General features: G+C 36.6%; 1 protein-coding gene across 6 annotated transcripts in view; it reads left to right on the forward strand.

The window, feature by feature from the left end:
- Positions 1-23,427, forward strand: part of URGCP (upregulator of cell proliferation) — a 92,435-nt gene that overhangs the window by 24,047 nt on the left and 44,961 nt on the right. The window contains exon 3 of one of the 6 annotated variants that reach the window (XM_057732847.1): positions 4,512-4,629. The exons of the other annotated variants lie outside the window; for them this stretch is intronic. The gene's annotated coding sequence lies outside the window, so the exon portion shown is untranslated. The remainder of the gene's footprint in view (positions 1-4,511; positions 4,630-23,427) is intronic. 6 annotated transcript variants of the gene reach the window in all.

The raw sequence follows: 23,427 nt of genomic DNA on the forward strand, positions 1-23,427 counted from the left end.
TCCGTAAGAAGAGTTGAGGTCACATCCTTCTACTCCTCCATCTTGTCTGCTTCTCCTCCTCCAAAGGATATTTTCTTGAAGGAAATTAATAGTGCTACTCCAGTGAACACGTGAATGAAACAGCTTTATTGCTGACATGGAGATGGTTTTAGTGGGCTGGATAGAAGATCAAATCAGGCACAACATTTCCTTAAGCCAGCTAAACCAGAGCAAGGCCCTAACTCTCTTAGATTCTATGAAGGCTGAGGGAGTTGTGTAAGCTGCAGAAGAAAAGGTTGAAAGTAGCAGATTTAAGAGAATAAGCCATCTTCATAACTTGAAAGAGCAAGGTAAGGCAGCAAATGCTGATGCGGAAGCTGCAGAATGGTATCCAGATCTAGCTAAGATAATGAAAGTGGCTACACTAAACAACAGATGAATCAGTGTAGATGAAACAGCCTTATATTGGAAGAAGATGCCATCTAGGACTTTTAAGCTAGAGAGGAGAAGCCAATGCCTGGCTTCAAAGCTTCAAGGATAGGCTGATATTCTTGTTGGGGGTTAATGCAGCTGGTGACTTTAGGTTGAACCCAATGCTCATTTACCATTCTGAAAATCCTAGGGCCCTCAAGAATTTTGCTAAATCAACTCTGCCTGTGCTCTATAAACAAAACAACAAAGCCTGCATGACAGTACATCTGTTGACAGCATGGTCTACTGAACATCTGAAGCTCGCTGTTGAGAAGTACAGCTCAGAAAAAAAAGATTTCTTTCGAAATATTACTTCTCATTGACAATATATCTGGTCACCCAAGAGCTCTAGTGGAGATGTGTAATGAGATTCATATTGTTTTCATGCCTGCTAACACAATATCCATCCGGCAGCCCATGAATTAAGGAGTCATTTTGACTTTCAAGTCTTATTCTTTAAGAAATACATTTCATAAGGCTGTAGCTGCCATAGAAATTCCTCTAGTAGATATGGCTAAAGTAAACTGCAAACATTCTGGAAAGGATTCACCATTTTAGATGCCATTAAGAATATTTGTGATTCATGGGAAGAGCTCAAAATATCAATATTAACAGGAGTTTGGAAGAATTTGATTCTAACCCTCATGGATGACTCTGTGGGGTTCAAGACTTTAGTAGAAGTAACTAAAGATGTGGTATAAATAGCAAGAGAACTAGAATTAGAAGCAGAGCCTGAATATGTGACTGAATTATTGCAATCTCATGATAAAACTTTAATGGATGAGGAGTTGCTTCTTATGAATGAGCAAAGAAAGTGCTTTTTTGAGGTGGAATGTATTTGTGGTAAGACTCTGTGAAGATTGTTGAAATGACAACAAAAGATTTAGAATGTTGCATAAACTTAGTTGATAAAGCAGCAGCAGGGTTTGAGAGGAATGATTCCAATTTTGAAAAAAGTTCTACTGTGGATAAAATGCTGTCAAACAGCATTGCATGCTACAGAGAAATTGTTCATGAAAGGAAGAGTCAATTGATGCAGCAAACTTCACTGTTGTCTTATTTTAAGAAATTGCCGTGGCCACCAACCTTCAGCAACCACCACACTGATCAGTCAGCAGCCATCAACATCAAGGCAAGACCCTTCACCAGCAAGAAGGTTATGACTTGTTGAAGGCTCAGATTATGTGTAGCATTTTTTACCAATAAAGTATGTTTTAATATAGATATGGACATTGTTTTTTATAAAGCATAATGCTACTGCACACTTGATAGACTGTGGTATAGTGAACATAACTTTTATATGCACTGGGAAGCTAAAAAATTTGTGTGACTCATTTTATTGCAATATTCACTTTATTGCTATGGTCTGGAACCAAACCTGCAATATTTCTGAGGTATGCCCATGAGTCAAATGTTCAGATGGGAGTGACTTATGATAATTGACATAGTAGCTTGATTAAACCAAAACTCTCCCACAGATAATAGTTATAAAATATGGGGAAACTAAAAAAAATTATTTGAAGGCCCTGGTGACAAACAGAAGCAGGTAGAAGTTGGAAGGAAGTCTATCCTTGAATATAGCCCAGGGCAGTGTTTATATTACCCTGGCTCTTTGCCTGAAGGGAAGCTGAAAGCTGGAGTGTCAATGGACAGAAGTCCAGAAATCATGGAAAAATCCTGGGGTAGGGCCATGTTGGAGTGAACCCCCAAACTGTATATAAACTCCTCCCAGATTCTCACTGGGTAGCTGAGACCTGGGGCCTGGGCTGCATTTGAGCCCATTGCATGGAGGACATTCTGGAGGTAGCACCCAGCCTTCCTATGCACCTCAGTAACTATTGGCTTCTTGTCTTTTGGCCCAAAAAACCTGTTTTTCTTTATATAAAAATGATTCAATTTATGTACAGTTATAGGAAATGCAAAATAGTGTATAGTATAGCAGATTAATGCTCGAAGAGGATTGGGGAGAGGGGAGAGGGAAGGATTACTGGGGACACGAGGAAACTTTGGCAGTGATAGATATGTTCATTATCTTGATTGTAGTGGTTTTGTGTATTTATGCATATATCAAAACTTAAGAACTTACATACTTTATGTGCAGTTTATTTATTGTATGTAAGTTATGCTTCAATAAAGCTATAGCTTTATAAAAACATATAGTGAGTTGAAAAAAATGGATGGGAAAGATATATCATGAAAACACTGAACATAAGAAGGCTGGAGTATCCACACTTTAGTATTTCCAAAGTTAAAGCAGAACATTTTATAGAGGAAAAAAGGATTAATTTGTCAGGAAGCTATAACAATGATAAATGTCTATGCTTCTAATAATTGAACTTCAAAATATATAAAGCAAAAAGCTGACAGAAATGAAAGGAAAAATGGGCATATCCACAATAAGAGTTGAAGGTTTTAACTCCCCTCTTTTAGTAACTGATAGAACAGCTAGGCAAAAAGTCAGGTACAATACAAGACTTGAACAATACCACCAATGACTTTGACTTAATTGACATTTATAGAATGCTTCACCTAATAACTGTAGAATACATATCTTTTCAAGTGCACAGGGAGCATTCACTGAGGTAGACCATTCTATGGTCTGAACATTTTTATCCCCCCACATATTCATATGTTGAAGCCCAATATAATGATGATGGCAGTTGGAGGCTTTTTAAGGTGCTTAGGTCATAAGGATGGAAACCCTCATGAATGAGATTAGTGCTCTCATAAAGAGATACCCCAGAGAGCTCCGTAGCCCCTTCTATCATGTGAGGACACAGTGAGAAGCCACTGTCTGTGAACCAGGAAGAGGGCCTTCACCAGAATGGGGCCTTACTGAACACTTGATCTTGGACTTTGCAGCCTCTAGAACTGTGAGAAATAAATATCTGTTTATAAGGTACCCAGTTGATGGTATTTGGTTGTAGCAGACCAAACAGAGTAAAACAGACTCTGGTCTGGGCCATCAAACAATAAAATTCAAAGTCGGAGTTCTCACAGGCTGTGTTTTTTTTACCAAAAAAAATGAAAAGCCCCCAATATTTGGAAGTTAACACAGTTCAAAATAATGCACAAGGGAAAACCAAAACTCAAAATTATTTTTAACTGGCTGGTAATTAAAATACATTATTTCATGGTTTGTGGTGTATAGCTAAAGTTAAGGTAGAATATTACATTGAAATAATATTTGATCATCCCTGAATGCTTAGGAAAAACCTGCTTGGTCATGATGTGTTATTCTTCTAGAATAGATTGCTAGAGTTCACTTAGGATTTTTGCATTAAAGCTTACAAGTCTGGTATCCGGTTTTCATTGTTTGTACTATTTTTGTCTGATTTTGAAATTAAAGTTTACACTATCATCAAAGAATAATTTGGAAGATTTCCATCATTTTTTTTCCTCTGGTTCTCATTCTCTGATCATATAATGTAAGAGAATGATCTCACAATAAAATGATGTAGTAAAAGCTCTTCCATAAAGTGCTGAACTGGTATCATTTTTAGGGTTAAAGTATTTTCAAATTATTCTATGCTTGTTGGTCTAATCAAGTTTTCACCCCCACTTTTTTTTTTGAGACAGTTTGATTAACTTACTCTAAAATAATCCATTGTTTTTTATATGCATTGAGATGAAATTTAAGACAGCAGTTTATAATTTTAACAAATTTCTTCCAATGTAGTTAGGTGCGTACAAGTTGTAACTTTAATCAATGTGTATATTCCTCTTTGTCCCTCTTAATGCTCTTCACCTTAAATAACATACCTGTTTGTTGTTGTTATTGTTTCTGTTGTTGTTAGCATTTGTCTGGCTTATCCCATCCCTTTATTTTCAGATTCTTATGGTAATTCTTTTGAACACTATTTCTTAAAACAGGATAACAATAGATATTTACATCTTTTTATTATTTAGTTCAAAATGCTTTATATTTTCCATTATAATTTCTTATTTGATGCAAACTTTATTTAAAAGTAAGTATCTTAAATACATGCACCCCAGTGTTCATAGCACTATTTGTAAGAGCCAAGACCTGGAGCAACCTAAATGTCCATTGACAGATGAAGATGGCTAAGGAAGATGTGGTGCATATATACAATGGAATCCTACTCAGCCACGAGAAAAAATGAAATAATGCCATTTGCAGCAACATGGATGGACTTAGAGATTATCATACTAACTGAAGTAAGTCAGAGAGAGAAAAACAAATACCGTGTTATCACTTATATGTGGAGTCTAAAATATGACACAAATAAACTTACTTACAAACCAGAAACAGACTTACATACATAAAAAACAAATGTGGTTACCAACAGGGAAAGGGACGTGGGGGAATCAGGAGTCTGGGATTACAAAACACAAACTATTATATATAAAATAGACAAAGTCCTACTGTATAGCACAGGAAACTATATTCAATATCTTGTAGTAAACTATAATGGAAAAGAATATGAAAAAGAATATATATCTGAATCACTTTGCTGTACACCAGAAACTACCTTTAAAAAAAACTCAATTAAAAAAAGTAGTATTTTATATATATAATACTATATATATATACATACAAATACATATATACATATATATACACAACCACTATTAACATTTGTCTATAAGTTTTTGTGGGGAGTTATTCTTTTATTTCTTTTGAGTAGAAATTTATTTCTCTAATAGTGGAATTGCTAGGTCCTTTGGTAACTCTGTGTTTAATTTTTTGCAGAACTGCCAAACTGTTTCCCAAGTGGCTGCACCATTTTACATTCCCACAAGCAGTGTATGAGTGTTCTGATTTCTTCATACCCTCAACAACACTTATTGTTCTTTGTCTTTTTGATTATAGCCATCTTGGTGGGTGTGAAGTGGTATCTCATTAAAGTGGCTTTGATTTCTATTTCTCTAGTGACTCAGGATCTTGAACATCTTTTCATGTGCTTATTGACACTTATATGTTCTTCAGAGAAATATCTATTCAAATCCTTTGCCCATTTTAAAAGTGGATTATTTGTCTTTTTATTGTTGAAATATAATAGTTCCAAATGTATTCTTGATTCAAGAGCCTTATCAGTTATATGATTTATAAATATTTTCTCCCATTCCAAGGGCTGTCTTTTAACTTTCTTGAGAGTGTCCTTTGAAGCACAAGTTTTAAATTTTGTGCCATCCAACTTATCTACTTTTACTTTGGTTTCTTGTGCTTTTAGTATTGTAATCTATTGCCTAGTCCAAGGTTACATGGATTTGCACCTAGGTTTTCTTCTAAGGTTTCTATAGTTTTAGCTCTGACATTTAGGTGTTTGGTCCATTTTTAGTGAATTTTTGTGTATGGTGTGAAGTAGGGGTCCATTTTCATTCTTTGCTTGTGGATATCCTGTTGTCCTAGCATCGTCTGTTGTAAATATGTTTAAGGTTTCAAAATGTTACATGTGCACTTGAATGTATATTCTATAGATGCTGAGTATATTATTTTACATATATATCTTAGGTCAAGTTTTTTCTTTTAATGTATTCTATATGTTTATGGATTTTTTTGTGTTTCTCAAGTACTGAATGATGTGTTAAAATCTTACAGTATGATAGCTATTTGTCTGTTTCTTTTCATTGTTGTATTAATGTTTGCTTCATATATTTTAAGGCAATACTATTAGTTATATGCAAAATAAAAATTGCTGTATCTTCCTGGTGAAATTAATATTTCACCTTTATAACCTGTCATTAGTCTTTAATGAAAGAATTCAGACCCAAGAGTATAAAAATTATATGATTCCAAGATGGTTCAAGATGGCGGAGTAGAAGGATGTGTGCTCACTCCCTCTTGCAAGAGCACAGGAATTACAACTAACTGCTGAACAATCATCCACAGAAAGACACTGGAACTCATCAAAAAAGACACCCCACATTTAGAGACAAAGGAGAAACTGCAATGAGATGGTAGGAGGAGTGAAATTGTGATAAAATCAAATCCCATAACTGCTGGGTGGGTGACTCACAAACTGGAGAACAGTTATACCACAGAAGTCCACCCACTAAAGTGATGGTTCTGAGCCCCACATCAGGCTTCCCAACCTAGCGGTCCACCAACAGGAGGAGGAATCCCCAGAGAATCAGACTTTGAAAGCTAGTGGAATTTGATTGCAGGACCTCCACAGGATTGGGGGAAACAGAGATTCCACTCTTGGAGGGCACATAAAAAACAGTGTGCCCACTAGGACCCGGGGGAAGGAGCAGTGACCCCATAGGAGACTGAACCAGACCTACCTGCTGGTGTTGGAGGGTTGCCTGCAGAGGTGGGGGGCAGCTGTAGCTCACTGTGGGGACAGGGACACTTGGCGGCAGGAGTTCTGGGAAGGGCTCATTGGCATAAGCCCTCCTAAAGTCCGCCATTAGCCCCACGAAAGAGCCTGTAAGCTCCAGTGCTGGGTAGCCTCAGGCCAAACAACCAACAGGGTGGGAACACAGCCCTACCCATTGGCAGACAAGTGGATTGAAGTTTTACTGATGTCCACCACCCAGCCCTACGCACCATCAGTCCCTCCCATCAGGAAGCACGCACAAGCCTCCTAGATAGCTTCCTCCACACGAGGGCAGATAGCAGTATCAAGCAGTATCAGCAGTATTTCATTCTGTGGAACTGAAAACCACAGCCACAGAAAGACACAGAAAATGGAAAAAGCAGAGAAAGTTGTGCCAGATGAAGGGACAAGATAAAACCTCAGAGAAACAACTAAATGAAGTGGAGATAGGTGCTCTTCCAGAAAAATAATTCAGAATAATGATGGTGAAGATGATCTAGGACTTTGAAAAAAGACTGGATGCAAAGATCGAAAAGATGCAAGAAAAGTTTAACAAAGACCTAGAAGAATTAAACAACAAACAAACAGAGATATGCAACACAATAACTGAAATGAAAAATGCACTAGCAGGAACCAATAGCAGATTAACTGAGGGAGAAGAGTGAATAAGTGATCTGCAAGACAGAATGGTGAAAATCCCTGATGCAGAAAAGAATAAAGAAAAAAGAATGAAAAGAACTGAAGACAGCCTAAGAGACCTCTGGGACAATGTTAAATGCACCAACATTCACATTATAGGGGTCCCAGAAGGAGAAGAGACAGAGAAAGGACCTGAGAAAATACTGGAAGAGATTATAGTTGAAAACTTCCCTAACATGGGAAAGGAAATAGCCACCCAAGTCCAGGAAGCACAGAGAGTCCCATGCAGGATAAACCCAAGGAGAAACATGCCAAGACATATAGTAGTCAAATTGACAAAAATTAAAGACAAAGAAAAAAATATTAAGGCAACAAGGGAATAATGACAAATAACATACAAGGGAACTCACATCAGGTTAACAGCTGATCTCTCAGCAGAAACTCTGCAAGCCAGAAGGGACTGGCATGATATATTTCAAGTGATGAAAGGGAAGAACCTAAAACCAAGAATACTCAACCCAGCAAGGATCTCATTCAGATTTGATGGAGAAATCAAAAGCTTTACAGACAAGCAACAGCTAAGAGAATTCAGCACCACCAAACCAGCCCTACAACAAATGCTAAAGGAACTTCTCTAAGTGGGAAACACAAGAGAAGAAAACAACCTACAAAAACAAAAACAAAACAATTAAGAAAATGGTAATAGAAACATACATATCAATAATTATCTTGAATGTAAATGGACTAAATGCTCCAACCAAAAGACACAGACTGGCTGAATGGATCCAGAAACAAGACCCATATATAAGCTGTCTACAAGAGACCCATTTCAGACGTAGGGACACATACAGATGGAAAGTGAGGGGATGGAAAAAGATATTCCATGCAAATGGAAATCAAAAGAAAGCTGGAGTAACGATACTCATATCAGATAAAATAGACTTTAAAATAAAAAATGTTACAAGAGATGAGAAAGGACACTACATAAAGATCGAGGGAACCATCCAAGAAGAGATAACAATTATAAATATATATGCACCCAATATAGGAGCACCTCAATACATAAGGCAAATGCTAACAACTATGGAAGAGGAAATCGACAGGAACACAATCATAGTGGGGGACTTTAACAGGCCACTTACACCAATGGACAGATCATCCACACAGAAAATTAATAAGGAAACACGAACTCTAAATGAAACAATAAACCAGCTAGATTTAATAGATATTTATAGGACATTACATCCAAAAACAGCAGATTACACTTTCTTCTCTAGTGCACATGCAACATTCTACAGGATAGATCTCATCATGGGTCACAAATCAAGCAATTTAAAAAAGTTGAAATCGTATCAAGCATCTTTTCCAACCACAATGCTATGAGATTAGAAATCAATTACAGCAAAAAAAAAAAAAAAAAAAAAAAACCCTGTAAAAAACACAAACACATGGAGGCTAAACAATATGCTACTAAATAACCGAGAGATCACTGAAGAAATCAAAGAGAAAATAAAAAAATACCTAGGGACAAATGACAACGAAAACACAATAATGCAAATCCTATGGGATGCAGCAAAGGCAGTTCTAAGAGGGATGTTTATAGCAATACAATTCTGCCTCAAGAAACAAGAAACATCCCAAGTAAACAATCTAACCTTACATCTAAAGAAACTAGAGAAAGAAGAGCAGACAAAACCCAAAGTTAGTAGACAGAGAGAAATCATAAAGATCAGAGCAGAAATAAATGAAATAGAAACAAAGAAAACAATAGCAAAAATCAATAAAACTAAAAGCTGGTTCTTTAAGAAGATAAAAAAAAAATCGATAAACCTCTAGCAAGACTCATCAAGAAAAAGAGGGAGAGGACTCAAATCAATAAAATTAGAAATGAAACAGGACAAGTTAGGACAGATACTGCAGAAATAAAAAGCACATAAGAGACTACTACCAGCAACTATATGTCAATAAAATGGATAACCTGGATGAAATGGACAGGTTCTTAGAAAGGTATAATCTTCCAAGACTGAATCAGGAAGAAATAGAAAATATGAACAGACCAAACACAAGTAATGAAATTGAAACTGTGATTTAAAATCTCCCAACAAACAAAAGCCCAGGACCAGATGGCTCCACAGGTGAATTTTATCAAACATTTAGAGACGAGCTAACACCCAGCCTTCTCAAGCTCTTCCAAAACATTGCAGAGGAAGGAACACTCCCAAACTCATTTTATGAGGCAACCATCACCCTGATACCAAAACCAGACAAAGATACTACAAAAAAAGAAATTACAGACCAATAGCACTGATGAATTTAATTGCAAAGATCCTCAACAAAATACTAACCAACAGAATCCAACAACACATTAAAAGGATCATACACCATGATCAAGTGGGGTTTATTCCTGGTATGCAAGGATTCTTCAATATATGCAAATCAATCAATGTGATACACCATATTAACAAATTGAAGGATAAAAACCACACGATCATCTCAATAGATGCAGAAAAAGCTTTTGACAAAATTCAACACCAATTCATGATAAAAAACTTTCCAGAAGGTGGGCATAGAGGGAACCTACCTCAACATAATAAAGGCCATATATGACAAACCCACAGCAAACATCCTTCTCAATGGTGAAAAACTGAAAGCATTCCCTCTAAGATCAGGAACAAGACAAGGATGTCCACTCTCACCACTACTATTCAACATAGTTTTGGAAGTCCTTGCCACAGCAATCAGAGAAGAAAAAGAAATAAAAGGAATCCAAATTGGAAAAGAAGAAGTAAAACTGTCACTGTTGGCAGCTAACATGATAGTATACATAGAAAATCCTAAGGATGCCACCAGAAAACTATTTGAGCTAATCAATGAATTTGGTAAAGTTGCAGGATACAAAATTAACACAGAGAAATCTCTTGCATTTCTATACACTAACTATGAAAGATCAGAAAGAGAAATTAAGGAAACAATCCCATTCACCATTGCAACAAAAAGAATAAAATACCTAGGAATCAACCTAACTAAGGAAGTAAAAGACCTGTGCTCAGAAAACTATGAGACACTAATGAAAGAAATCAAAGATGACATAAACAGATGGAGAGATATACCATGTTCTTGGATTGGAGGAATCAACATTGTGAAAATGAGTATACCCAAAGCAATCTACAGATTCAATGCAATCCCTATCAAATTACCAATGGCATTTTTTTACAGAACTAGAACAAAAAATCCTAAAATTTGTATGGAGACACAAAATACCCTGAGTAGCCAAAGCAATCTTGAGGGAAAAAAATGGAGCTGGAGGAATCAACCTCCCTGACTTCAGGCTATACTACAAAGCTACAGTAATCAAGGCAGTATGTACTGGCACAAAAACAGAAATACAGATCAATGGAATAGTATAGAAAGCCCAGAGATAAACTATGGTCAACTAATCTATGAGAAAGGAGGCAAGGATATACAATGGAGAAAAGGCAGCCTCTTCAATAAGTGGTGCTGGGAAAAGTGGATAGCTACGTGTAAAAGAATGAAATTAGAACGCTTCCTAACACCACACAGAAAAATAAACTCAAAATGGATGAAAGACCTAAATGTAAGGCCAGACACTATAAAACTCCTAGAGGAAAACATAGGAAGAACACTCTTTGACATAAATCACAGCAAGATCTTTTTTGACCCACCTCCTAGAGTAAGGGAAATAAAAACAAAAATAAGTGGGACCTAATGAAACTTCAAAGCTTCTGCACAGCAAAGGAAACTATAAGCAAGGTGAAAAGACAACCCTCAGAATGGGAGAAATTATTTGCAAACCAATCAACAGACAAAGGATTCATCTCCAAAGTATATACAGTTCATGGAGCTCAATGTCAAAAAAACAACCCAATCAAAACATGGGCAGAAGACCTAAATAGGCATTTCTCCAAAGAAGACATATGGATGGCCAAGAGGCACATGAAAAGCTGCTCAACATCACTAATTATTAGAGAAATGCAAATCAAAACTACAATGAGGTATCACCTCACACCAGTTAGAATGGGCATCATCAGAAAATCTACAAACAGTAAATACTGGAGAGGGTGTGGATGAAAAGGAATTCTCTTGCACTGTTGGTGGGAATGTAAATTGATCCAGCCACTGTGGAGAACAGTATGGAGGTTCCTTGCAAAACTTAAAATAGAGTTACCGTATAACCCAGCAATCCCACTGCTGGGCATATACCCAGAGAACACCGTATTTCAAAAAACACATGCACTCCAATGTTCATTGCAGCACTATTTACAATAGGCAGGACATGGAAGCAACCTAAATGTCCATCAACAGATGAATGGATAAAAAAGATGTGGTACCTATATGTAATGGAATATTACTCAGCTGTAGAAAGCAATGAAACTGGGACATTTGTAGAGACATGGATGGACCTAGAGACTGTCATATAGAGTGAAGTGAGTCAGAAGGAGAAAAGCAAATATCGTATATTAACAGATATAAGCGGACTTTAGAAAAATGTTACAAATCAACCCGTTTGCAAGGCAGAAATAGAGATACAGATGTAGAGAACAAACATATGGACACCAAGTGAGGAAAGTGGGGAGGGTTTGGGGGGAATGAATTGAGAGATTGGGATACCAAATTGTACACTCTAAATATATGCAGTTTATTGTATGTTAACTGTGTATCAATAAAAGTTCTTATAAATAAATAAAACTATATACCATGAAAAAGCAAATTTTATTGTATGCAAATTAAAAAATACAGTGCTGTTGGGGAAACCCAAGATGGAAAGCAGACTATGACAAATGAATCTAACTGTATTATAAATGCATGACATTCCATACTTGAAAGAGCTAAGCTATGTAACTTTGAACAGCAGTGTTCTGACTGGATATTGTAAGGCTAATGACAAAAAGAACTGAATAATACATAAATACTGACTCGAGTTGTTAAATTTATTTCTCACATCCTATAACCCACAGGAAATGGGTTAGCAATTCTAGAACTACTTTACATGTATGACAAATAGGTAAATATATGTTATGATGATGAAAGTCATGTTTCTCACTGTCAGTTAAAGAAGTTACAGATACACACGGGGAAAATGCTATGCTGTTTTGCTGGATTAGATTCTGAGGTATTAGTTTTTTTTAATATGCATTTTTATTGTGGTAAAAATACATAACATTAAAGTTCTTATTTTAATAACTTTAAAGTATACAGTGCATTGGAAATACGTACATTCACAAGCATCACCATTATCAATTTCCAGAACTTTTTCGTAATCCCAAACTGAAACTCTGCACCTATTAAACAATACCTCCCCATTTTCCCTTCCCCCAGCCCCTGATAATCTCTGGTCTATTTTGTTTCTTTATGTTTTCAACTCTTCAAGCTTATTCATATAAGTGGATGCATACAATATTTGTACTTTTTTGTTTGGTTTATTTCACTTACCATATGTCTTCAAGATATATCTACCTTGTATTATAGCATGCATCAGAATTTCATTCTTTTTAAAGATTATTATATACCACATTTTGTTTATCCATTCATCCATCGATATCCATTTGGGTTGTTTCTACCTTTTGGCTATTGTGAACAATGCTTCTGTGAACACATTAGACAATTGCTTGAGTTCATGTTTTCAATTTTTTAAGTTACATACTCAGAAGAAAAATGGCTAGATCAGATGTTAAGTCTATGTTTAATATTTTGAGGACAGCCATACTTTTTCCACAATGACCACACCATTTTATACTTCCACTATAAATGCACAAAATTTCCAATTTCTCCACATCCTTGCCAACACTTCTTGTTTTCTTTTGAAAAGATATATATCTGTATAGATAGATTTTAAAATATAGATGTGTGTATATATGACTTAATATACACACATTTCCTTGTTCTGCCAGCTGAGAGGACTTAGAAGCAGTGACACACGAATGGTGATGAGCTACCTACCACCCAGATCTTGGTTTCTAAATACCATTCTCCATTAAAAGGGACCGTGACCCTCTGGAGAAGTGGTTGATCCCAAGGCTGGGACAAGGAAAATATGAGATAATCCTGGAGTTTCTTTGGTGGCAGAAAGAGAGGAAGTGCTAGAAAAAGAGAGAGAAAAAAGATGGGAGCACATAGAAAGACCGAGGAGCCAACCTGAAATAGCTCTCGTCACAGCTAGAAAAATTTGAGCAACATTTCTATGGTATTCTCCAAAATTTATGACCTCAGTCTACTTACAAGATAATTAAAGGACTTTCTTCAAAATATCTGACCTTTACTCTTCAAAAGAATCAAGGTCATGAAAGGCAAGGAAAGACTGAGGAATTGTCACAGAGTAGAAGAAAGTAAGGAAACATGAAAACTAAATGCAAAGTGGAATCTTGGATTGAATTTTGGAAGAAAAAAGATCATTAGTGGGAAAACTGGTAATATCTGAGTAAGGTCTGTAGTTTAGTTAGTGGTATTGCAACAATGTTAATTTCTTAATTTTGACAGTAGTATTATGGTTATACAGATGTTAATGTTAGGAGATGCTGGGTGAAGAACATAGGAGAATATTACACAATCATTGCAAAATTTCTGTACATTGAAAATGCCCCTTAAGCCAAGTTTTTGTGAAAATATTTTACGTGCCTAACTGATTTTTTTGTTTCTTAAGTACTGAATGTGTTAAAATCACCATGATGGTAGATTAGTCTATTACTCTTTATAATTGTATCAGTGTTTATATAGTTCATGTTGTATTACTAGGCACATGCAAATTTAAAATTGTTGTAACTACCTGGTGAAATGCTTCCTCTTTATCACTTGTAGTGATTTTTGTCTTGAAGTCTATTTTGTCTGGTGTTAGTGTAACACTAGCAACTTTCTTTTGGTTAGAATTTCCCTAAATGTCTTTTTCTAACCTTTTTTTCCCCCAACTTGTCAGCATCCTTATGCTTCAAAAGTGTCTCTTCAATAACATGTAGTGCACTTTAAAAAATCTAATCTGACAACCTCTGCCTTTTATGATTGTAATCACTAATGTTTCAATTTACCACTATCATCTTTGTACTTTTTATTGTTCCACCTGTTTTATATGTATTTTTCTCTTTTCTTGCCCTATTTTGGATATATTTGGTATTTTTTCTCATGTTACCCTTGTTACTTCCCTCTCCCCCATGCCCAGATTAATTTGGAAGTTAGGCTTAGAGCTATAATATTTTTTTACTTGAAGAATTACAAATTACAATATGCTCTTTCTCTTTAACAAAAAGCAGTACATAAATAAAATTTAATATAATAAATAAAAGTCTGGTTTGTATAATTTCCCTATTTCTGTGATGTAAGTATGAAATATGATGAAATCATGGCTGATTTCAAGCTACCATCACTGAATGTGGAGTCAGAAAGAAATGTCCAGAAATGGCTTGTAAGTGGTGTTGAGCTGGTTTCATACCACTTACACTGTCAATAAATTGAAGGGTTTTAGAATAGTTTTCCTCCACTTGCTATTATGCACTGTTGACATGTATTTTAACTCTCTGTATTAGTTTTCTACTGCTGCTGTAACAAATCACTACAAGCTTAGTGGCTCGAAGCAACACAATTTATTATCTTCCAATTCCATAGGTTAGAATTTCAATTCAGATCTCATTGGACTAAAATCAAAGTGTCAGCAAAGCTGTGTTCCTTGCTAGAGGCCCTAGGGGAGAATCTGTTTCCTTGCCTTTTCCAGCTTCTAGAGGTGGCCTGTATATCTTGGCTCAGGGCCCCTTCTTCATTCTTCAAATCCAGCAATAGCAGGTCAAGTCCTTGTATCCCATCATTCTGACCTTTTCTTCTGACTCCTTTTTCTACCTTTAAGGACCGTTGTAGTGGACATTGCTCCTCCCCCCAGTAATCCATATACTTTTCCCATATTAAAATCATGTGATTACCAACCTTAGTTCCATCTGCAACCTTAATTTCCCTTTGACATATAACATAACATATTCACAGGTTATAGGGATTAGAATATGGGCATCTTTGGGGGACCATTACTTTGCCTACCAATCTTGCCTTTAAAATTGTTTTATTTAACCCCAAACACATTATTAATATTGTTCTTGTTTTTAAGGCCAATGTTTGTTTAAATTTACCCACACAGTTACTATTTTCTGTGTTTTTTATTCCCTCTGACAGTCCAGATCTTCCATCTGCCAAATTTCCTCTTCCCTAGAGTATGTTCTCTTGGTGTTATGCATTTCATTCTTATATAACCAGGTATGGATTTCTTTTTGTTTGTTCTGCTTGAGATATGTTTAGCTCTTTGCATCTATGAGTTGTTGTCTTTCATCAATTCTTAGTCATTATCTTTTCAGATATTACATCTTCATTTTCTCTTCCTTCCCAGCTGGGTCCACAATTACATATATGTTAAACTTTCTTCATCTTCTGTGTTTCTTAACCCTTCTTATATATTCCATCTCTTTGACTTTTTGCTCCATTCTCGATAATCTTTTCAGTTCTATATTCTGGTTCACCAATTTCTTTTCAGTGTGTCTAATTTGCAGTTAAACCCATCCATTACACTTGTGATTTTAATTGTATTTTGTTTTGATTCTTTTTCAAATCTCATTTATCCTTTTTTGTATATATATTCAAGATTATCTTTTATTTCTTTCAAAGTATTAAACATAGTTACTGTAAAGGCTGTGTATCATAATTCCGTGTATTTGAAATTCATGAAGGTCTGTTCCAGCTTTTTTTCTCATTCATGGTGCCTTATTTCTGTTTTTGTTATTTTTGACTATCAGATGCTCATTTTTCTTGGAATTTTGTTTCAGAAATTCTTTGAGGCTTGGGATAAATGTGTATTCTCCCAGAGGGGATTTGTGTTTGTGTCTTCCAGGCTGCTGGAAGGACTCTGAATACAGGATTACTCTAAATTCACTTCTTAATTTTCAGATTACCCAGACAGCATGAATTCAGGCTGTAAACTCATGTGAGGACCATTTCTCACTTTGATATCCTCAGAGGTTATCCTCCTAAACCAAATTGGAGACAATCAACTCTCGTCTGAGATGGAGGCCAGTTTACTTCTATTTCACTCTCAATACTGTGTGTATGGCCTTTTGGGGTCCTAGCTTTAGGGATAGAAGCTATTCTTTTACAGTCCTTGCCTTGAGTGGATCCTGAGATTTGTTTTCTGTTTCTCAAACACCTGAGGCTATGAAAACCCAAACTCAGGTTCACTTGGTAAGGCAAAGATCCCCAAGGAGAAGGAGGCTGAAGTTGCTCTCTAGGTTCACTTCTTTGTTTGTTTGTTTCTTTTTTAAAAAAATATTTATTTAGTTAGTTGTGCTGGTGTTAGTTGCAGCACGTGGGCTCCTTAGTTGTGTCAGGCATGCTTCCTTAATTAAGGCTCCAGGGCTCCTTAGTTGCAGCTTGCTGGCTCCTTAGTTGTGGCATGTGAACTCTCAGTTGCAGCATGCATGTGGGATCTAGTTCCCTGACTAGGGATTGAACCTGGGCCCCCTGCATTGGGAGTGCAGAATCTTATCCACTGTACCATGACTTTTTTGTTTCTAACCAGAGAATTCCTAACTTTCTTACAAACTCATTGGCGAGGTTTAATATTTTTAAAATTGTCCAGAGTTTTAAAATTCTTTATAGCATTAGGCCAAAGCAAATATATAACCTGCATTTTCTGATGATTAAAATCCACTCTTTCAGACCTTTACGATCAACAATATATTTAAAAGATTCTGAGATAAGTAATTGATTCTTTTAAAAATTGTTTTGTTGTGGTAACATATATATGCATAAAATATACCATTTTAATTATTTTTAAGTGTAAAACTCAGTGGTGTTAATTACATTCTTAATGTTGTGCAACCACAACATCACTATCTATTTCCAAAAAAAATTTGTATCATCCCTAGGAACTCTGTAACCATTAAGCAATAATTCCCCATTCCCCATACCTCTGGCCCCTAGTAACCTCTAATCTACTTTCTGTCTCTATTAATAATTTTCCTATCCTTGTTGTCTCATGTAAGTGGAATCATACAATATTTATCCTTTGTGTCTGCCTTATTTCACTTAGCATGTTTTCAAGGCTCATCTATGTTGTAGCATGTATCAGAATTTCATTTCTTCTTATGACTGAATCATATTCCATTTTATATTTATACCATACTTTGTTTATCCATTCAGTTGTTGATGGACATTTGCGTTATTTCCACATTTTAGCTATTGTGATTAATTGCTGCTGTGAACATTGGTGTGCATGTATATGTTCGAATCCCTCTTTTGAATTCTTTTGAGTATATAGCCAGAAGTAGAATTGCTGGATCATGTGGTATTTCTATGTTTAGCTATTTGAACAACTGCCAAACTGTCTTCCACAGTGCCTGAACCACTTTACATTTCCACCAACAATGTTTGAGGGTCCCAATTTCTCTACATTCTCGTCAACACTTGGGGTTTTCTGTTCTTTTGATTGTAGTCATTTTAGTATGTGGGGAGTGGTATCTCACTGTGGTTTTTATGTACGTTTCTTTAATGACTAATAGTGTTAGGATATTTTCATATGCTCATGGGCTCTAAGTATATCTGCCTTGGAGAAATGTCTAGTCAAGCCCTTTGTCCATTTTTTACTGGGTTTTTGTCGTTGTTGTTGTTATTGCATTGTAGGGTTTCCTTTTGAATTTTGGATATTAATCCCTTATCAGATATGTGATTTGCAAATATCTTCTCCCAGTCTCTAGGTTGCCTTTTCACTCTCTTTTGATAGTGTCCTTTTTTTTTTGATAGTGTCCTTTGATGCACAAATATTTTTAATTTTGATGAAGCTCAATTTATCTATTTTTTTCTTTTGTTGCCTGTGCTTGCAGTGCCATATCCAAAATATTATAGCTAACTCCAATTCCTTGAAGCTTTTCCCCTATGTTTCTTCCAAGAATTTTATTGTTTTAACTTGTATGTTTAGATCTTAGATTTGAGTAATTTTGTATTTGATGTGGGGTATGGGTCCAACTTTATTCTTCAGTCTGTGGATATTCATTTTTCTCTGTACCATTTGATGAAAAAACTATCCTTTCCACATTAAATGGCCTTATCACTTAAGTAAAAAATATATTGGGCCAAGGGGGACAAAGAAGGCAGAGTAGGAGGACATGGAGCTCACCTCCCCCCAACAAACACATCAAAAATACATCCACATGTGGAACAATAATCATGGAAAACTAACTGGAAAATGGCCGAAAAACTCCTTTATAGCCAAAGCTGCAAGAAAGATGTCCATGTAACTGTGTAGGATGGGGAAAAAAGGCATTGGGTCAGAACCTGCACCCCTGGCAGGGATCTGTAAGGAACAGAAGTCCACACAGGTGGACCTTCACCCTGGGAAGCAGGTTGACTAAAAATATGGGCATCCCAGTTCTGGGGTGCTGCAGGGAGGAGACAAGCCCCCTTGCCTGCTGGGAAATCTGCTGAGACAGATAGAAGGGCTGAGGAAGCCTAGACTCTACTTGTGAGCAGTGCCTGGAAATTGGCTTGATAACAATCAGGGTGGAGAGAGCCTTGCCACACTTCCCAATCCAAAAGGATGAATACCTCAGCCCTGCTCACTCTGCACCACAACCTGGCACAAGATCAGTCTAGCTATGCAGAGACAAACTGGGGTACCTATTGTGTGGTCTGTGTGGAACCACAGAGACCATTGTCAGCACATGCACAGGGGCACCAAGTCTTGCTGGGCAGACATTGTCAGTGCACACACTCAGTGATGCCACAAGAACACAAAGAGGCTAAGCACTGAATCTCAGGCAGACTGACCCTGGGCATGAGTTACACAGTGGTTTATGATCCAGCATGTGTGCCCCAGCTCTACCCACTCAATATCACAGATTAGTGCTAAATCTGGGACAGGCAGGTCCTAGGAGAAGTGTGTCACAGAGGCAGCCCAGATCTCAGATGAAGCACAGTCACCTCAATTCCTGCGGCAATAATGCCCCAGCCTCCAGTCCCCGCCTACTCCACACCACAGCCTTGCATTAAATGTGGGATGAACACAACACAGAAAGGGAGAGAACCTTGGGATACTTCTGAGTGGAACCATGGACACATGCATGAGTGGCCCATAGGTTAGCTGTGACTGCACAGGGCTCAATTACTTCAGCAACTACAAGCTTTGGGGCAGTTCACATGCTCAAGGGTAACACAATCTGATCAAACCCAACCCTCAAGGCTTCTACTCCAACTGGAGAACAGACCCTGCCCCCAACAGGACAGTGAATGCCATAGAACAAAGAGAAAGGACCACCTCATATCTACTAACAATGAAATGTCAGAAAGAGAGAGCAAAAAAAAAAAAAAATCCCACTCAAAATCGTGTCCAGGGGCTTCCTTGGTGGCGCAGTGGTTAAGAATCTGCCTGCCAATGCAGGGGGAAATGGGTTCGAGCCCTGATCCAGGAAGACCCCACATTCTGCAGAGCAACTAAGCCCATGTGCCACACTACTAAGCCTGCACTCTAGAGCCAGAGAGCCACAACTACTGAGCCCATGTGCCGCAACTACTGATGTCTGTGTGCCTAGAGCCCATGCTCAGCAACAAGAGAAGTCACCACAATGAGAAGCCTGTGCACTGCAATGAAGTTTAGCCCCTGCTCATTGCAACTAGAGAAAGTCCGTGCCCAGCAAGGAAGACCCAACACAGCCAATAAATAAATAAAATAATTAATTAATTAAAAAAACAAAATTGTGTCCAAAAAATAAAATACTTAGGAATAAACTTAATCAAGGTGGTGAAGTAATTATACACCAAAGAGTCTAAAACATTGATAAAAGAAATGAAGACCATTCGAGAAAGTGGAAAGATAACCTATGCTCTTGGATGAGAAAAATTAATATTGTTAAAATGGCCATTTTATCCAAAGTAATCTACAGATTTAATGTGAACCTTATCAAAATATCCATGACATTCTTCACAGAAATAGAACAAATAATCCTAAAATTTATTTGGAACAACAAAAGACCCAGAGTTACCAAAGAAATCCTGAGGAAAAAGAATAAAGCTTGAGGCATAAACCTTCTGGACTTCAGACTATAGTACACAGCTCTAGTAACCAAAACAGTGTGATATTGGCACATAAAGGGATATATAAATCAATGGAACAGAAGAGAGAGCCCAGAAATAAACCCACACACCTACGGTCAATTAATCTATGACAAAGGAGGCAAGAATATACAACAGAGAAAAGACAATCTCTTCAACAAGCGGTGTTGGGAAAGCTGGACAGCTACATGTAAATCAGTGAAATTAGAACACTCCCTCAAGCATATACAGAAATAAATTCAAAATGGCTTAAAGACCTAAGTATAAAACATGACACCATAAAATTCCTAGAAGAGAACATAGGCATAAAATTCTTGAACATAAATTGTAGCAATATTTTCTTAGATCAGTCTCCTAAGGTAGGTAAATAAATAAATAAATAAATAAATGAAAAAATAAACAAACAGGACTACATCAAACTTAAAAGCTTTTGCACATCAAGTAAATGAAAACACAACCTATGGAGTGGGAGAAATATTTGCAAATTATGTGACCAACAAGGAGTTAATATCCAAAATATACAGACAGCTCATACAAGTAAATATCCAAAAAACAAACAGACCAATGAAGAAATGGCAGAGGACCTCAACAGACATTTTTCCAAAGAAGACATACAGATGGGCAACAGGTACATGAAAAGATGCTCACAACTGCTAATTATTAGAGAAATGTAAATTGAAACCACAACAAGTTACCACCTCACATGGGTCAAAATGGCAATCATCAAAAAGTCTACAAATAACAACTGTTGGAGAGGATGTGGAGAAAAGGGAATCCTCCTACACTTGTTGGTGGGAATGTAAATTGGTACAGCTACTATGAAGAACAGTATGAAGGCTCCTTAAAAAACTAAATATAGAGCTACCATATAGCAGCCCCACTCCTGGGTGTATATCTAGAAAAGACAAAAACTGTAATTCAAAAAGATACATGCACCCCAATGTTCATAGCCCTACTATTTACAATAGCCAAGACATGGAAACAACCCAAGTGCCCATCAACAGATGACTGGCTTAAGAAAATGTGATACACACACACACACACACACACACACACACACACACACACGGGTGAGTCAAAAATTATCTGCACTTTGGCTGTAGAATTTATTTTAATTAACTTTTAGAAAAGACAAATACATCATTTTTCAATATAATCTCCTTGCTTTTCAATACACTTTGTCCATCTGTCAACAAGCTTTCGTAGTGCCTCATTTAAAAATGATTTAGGCTGAGCTGGAGCCACGAATGCACTGCTGTCTTCACTTCTTCATCAGAAGTGAATCTTTGTCCTCGTAGGGCTGCTTTCAGGGGACCAAACAGGTGAAAGTACGATGAAGCAAGATCAGGACTGTAGGGAGGATGCTTTAACACCTCAAAATGAAGTTTTTGCAGAGTGTTGATAGTGTGGGCAGAAGTGTGAGGATGTGCACACCCCCAGACCACAAAAAATGAATCACTGCATGCTGATCTTCTTTCATGCAAATCATAAGTGGGGCATCCATTTTTGCTTGCACCTCAGTTACAAATGAACTGATGTAACACATTCATACCTGCACAGCAGTGACTTGGGAGACAGTAGCCTTGAACAGAAAGCGCTGATAAGACAGTGTGACCAACAGAAGTTTTAATATAACCGGAGTGTGGATAATTTTTCACTCACCCTCATATATGTGTATATACATAATGGAATATTACTCAGCCATACAAAATAAATATTGCCATTTGTAGCAAAGTGGGTGGACCTAGAGAATATTATACTAGTGAAGTAAATCAGACAGAAAAAGACAAATATTGTGTGCTATCACTTATATGTGGAAGATAAAAATAATACAAATGAACCTACATACAAAACAGAAACAGACTCACAGACATAGAAAACAAATTTAAGTTTACCAAAGGGGAAGTGGGGAGGGATAAATTAAGAGTTATGGGATTAACATATATGAACTACTCTATATAGAGTAGATAAGCAACAAAGATTTACTGTATATCACAGGGTACTATATTCAATATCTTGTAATAACCTATAATGGAAAATAATGAGAATAAATATGTATATATAACTGAATCACTTTGCTGTACACCTGAAACTAACACAATATTGTAAGTCAACTATATATATAATTATATATATATATATATATATATATATATATATATATATACACTTCAGTTATATATATGACAATATATTTGAGATTATCTGGACTCTTTATTCTATTCCATTGTTCTGTATGCCATTACTACACTGTTTTGATCATTGTAGTTTTGAAGTTAGTTTTGAAATCAGGATGTGTGAGTTCCAACTGTGTACTTCATTTTCAGACTCTTTTGATTATTCACTGTTCCTTGAGATTCCATATTAACTTTAGGATGGATTCTTCTATTACTGCAGGAAATGGCTTGGAATTTTGGTAGAGATTTAATTGAATTTATAGATTGCTTAGTACTGACATCATAACATTAAGATTTCCAATGTGAAAATGGGATGTCTTTCCTTTTATATCTTTAATTTTTTTCAGTATTGTTTTCTTGTTTTCAGTGTTCATGTTTTGCCTTTTTGGATAAATTTATTTCTAAATATGTTTTTGATGCTAATGTAAACAGAATTGGTTTCTCAATTTCTTTTTGTTCATTTATTTAATTTTTGGCTGTGTTGGGTCTTAGTTGCGGCATGTGGAATCTTTCCTTGCAGCATGCAGGCTTCTCTCTAGTTGTGGCACACAGGCTCCAGAGCACATGAGCTCTGTAGTTGCAGCATGTGGGCTCTTTAGTTATGGCTTGTGTGCTCAGTAATTGTGGTGTGCATGGGCTTAATTGCCTCATGGCATGTGGGATCTTAGTTCGCTGACCAGGGATCAAAACTGCATCCCCTGTATTGGAAGGCAGATTCTTAACCACTGGACCACCAGGGAAGTCCCCTCAATTTCTTTTTAGTGTTACTCATTGTTAGTGTATGGAAATGTAGC

Source organism: Hippopotamus amphibius, chromosome 4 (assembly GCF_030028045.1).
Source record: "Hippopotamus amphibius kiboko isolate mHipAmp2 chromosome 4, mHipAmp2.hap2, whole genome shotgun sequence".
NCBI classification, from domain to species: domain Eukaryota; kingdom Metazoa; phylum Chordata; class Mammalia; order Artiodactyla; family Hippopotamidae; genus Hippopotamus; species Hippopotamus amphibius.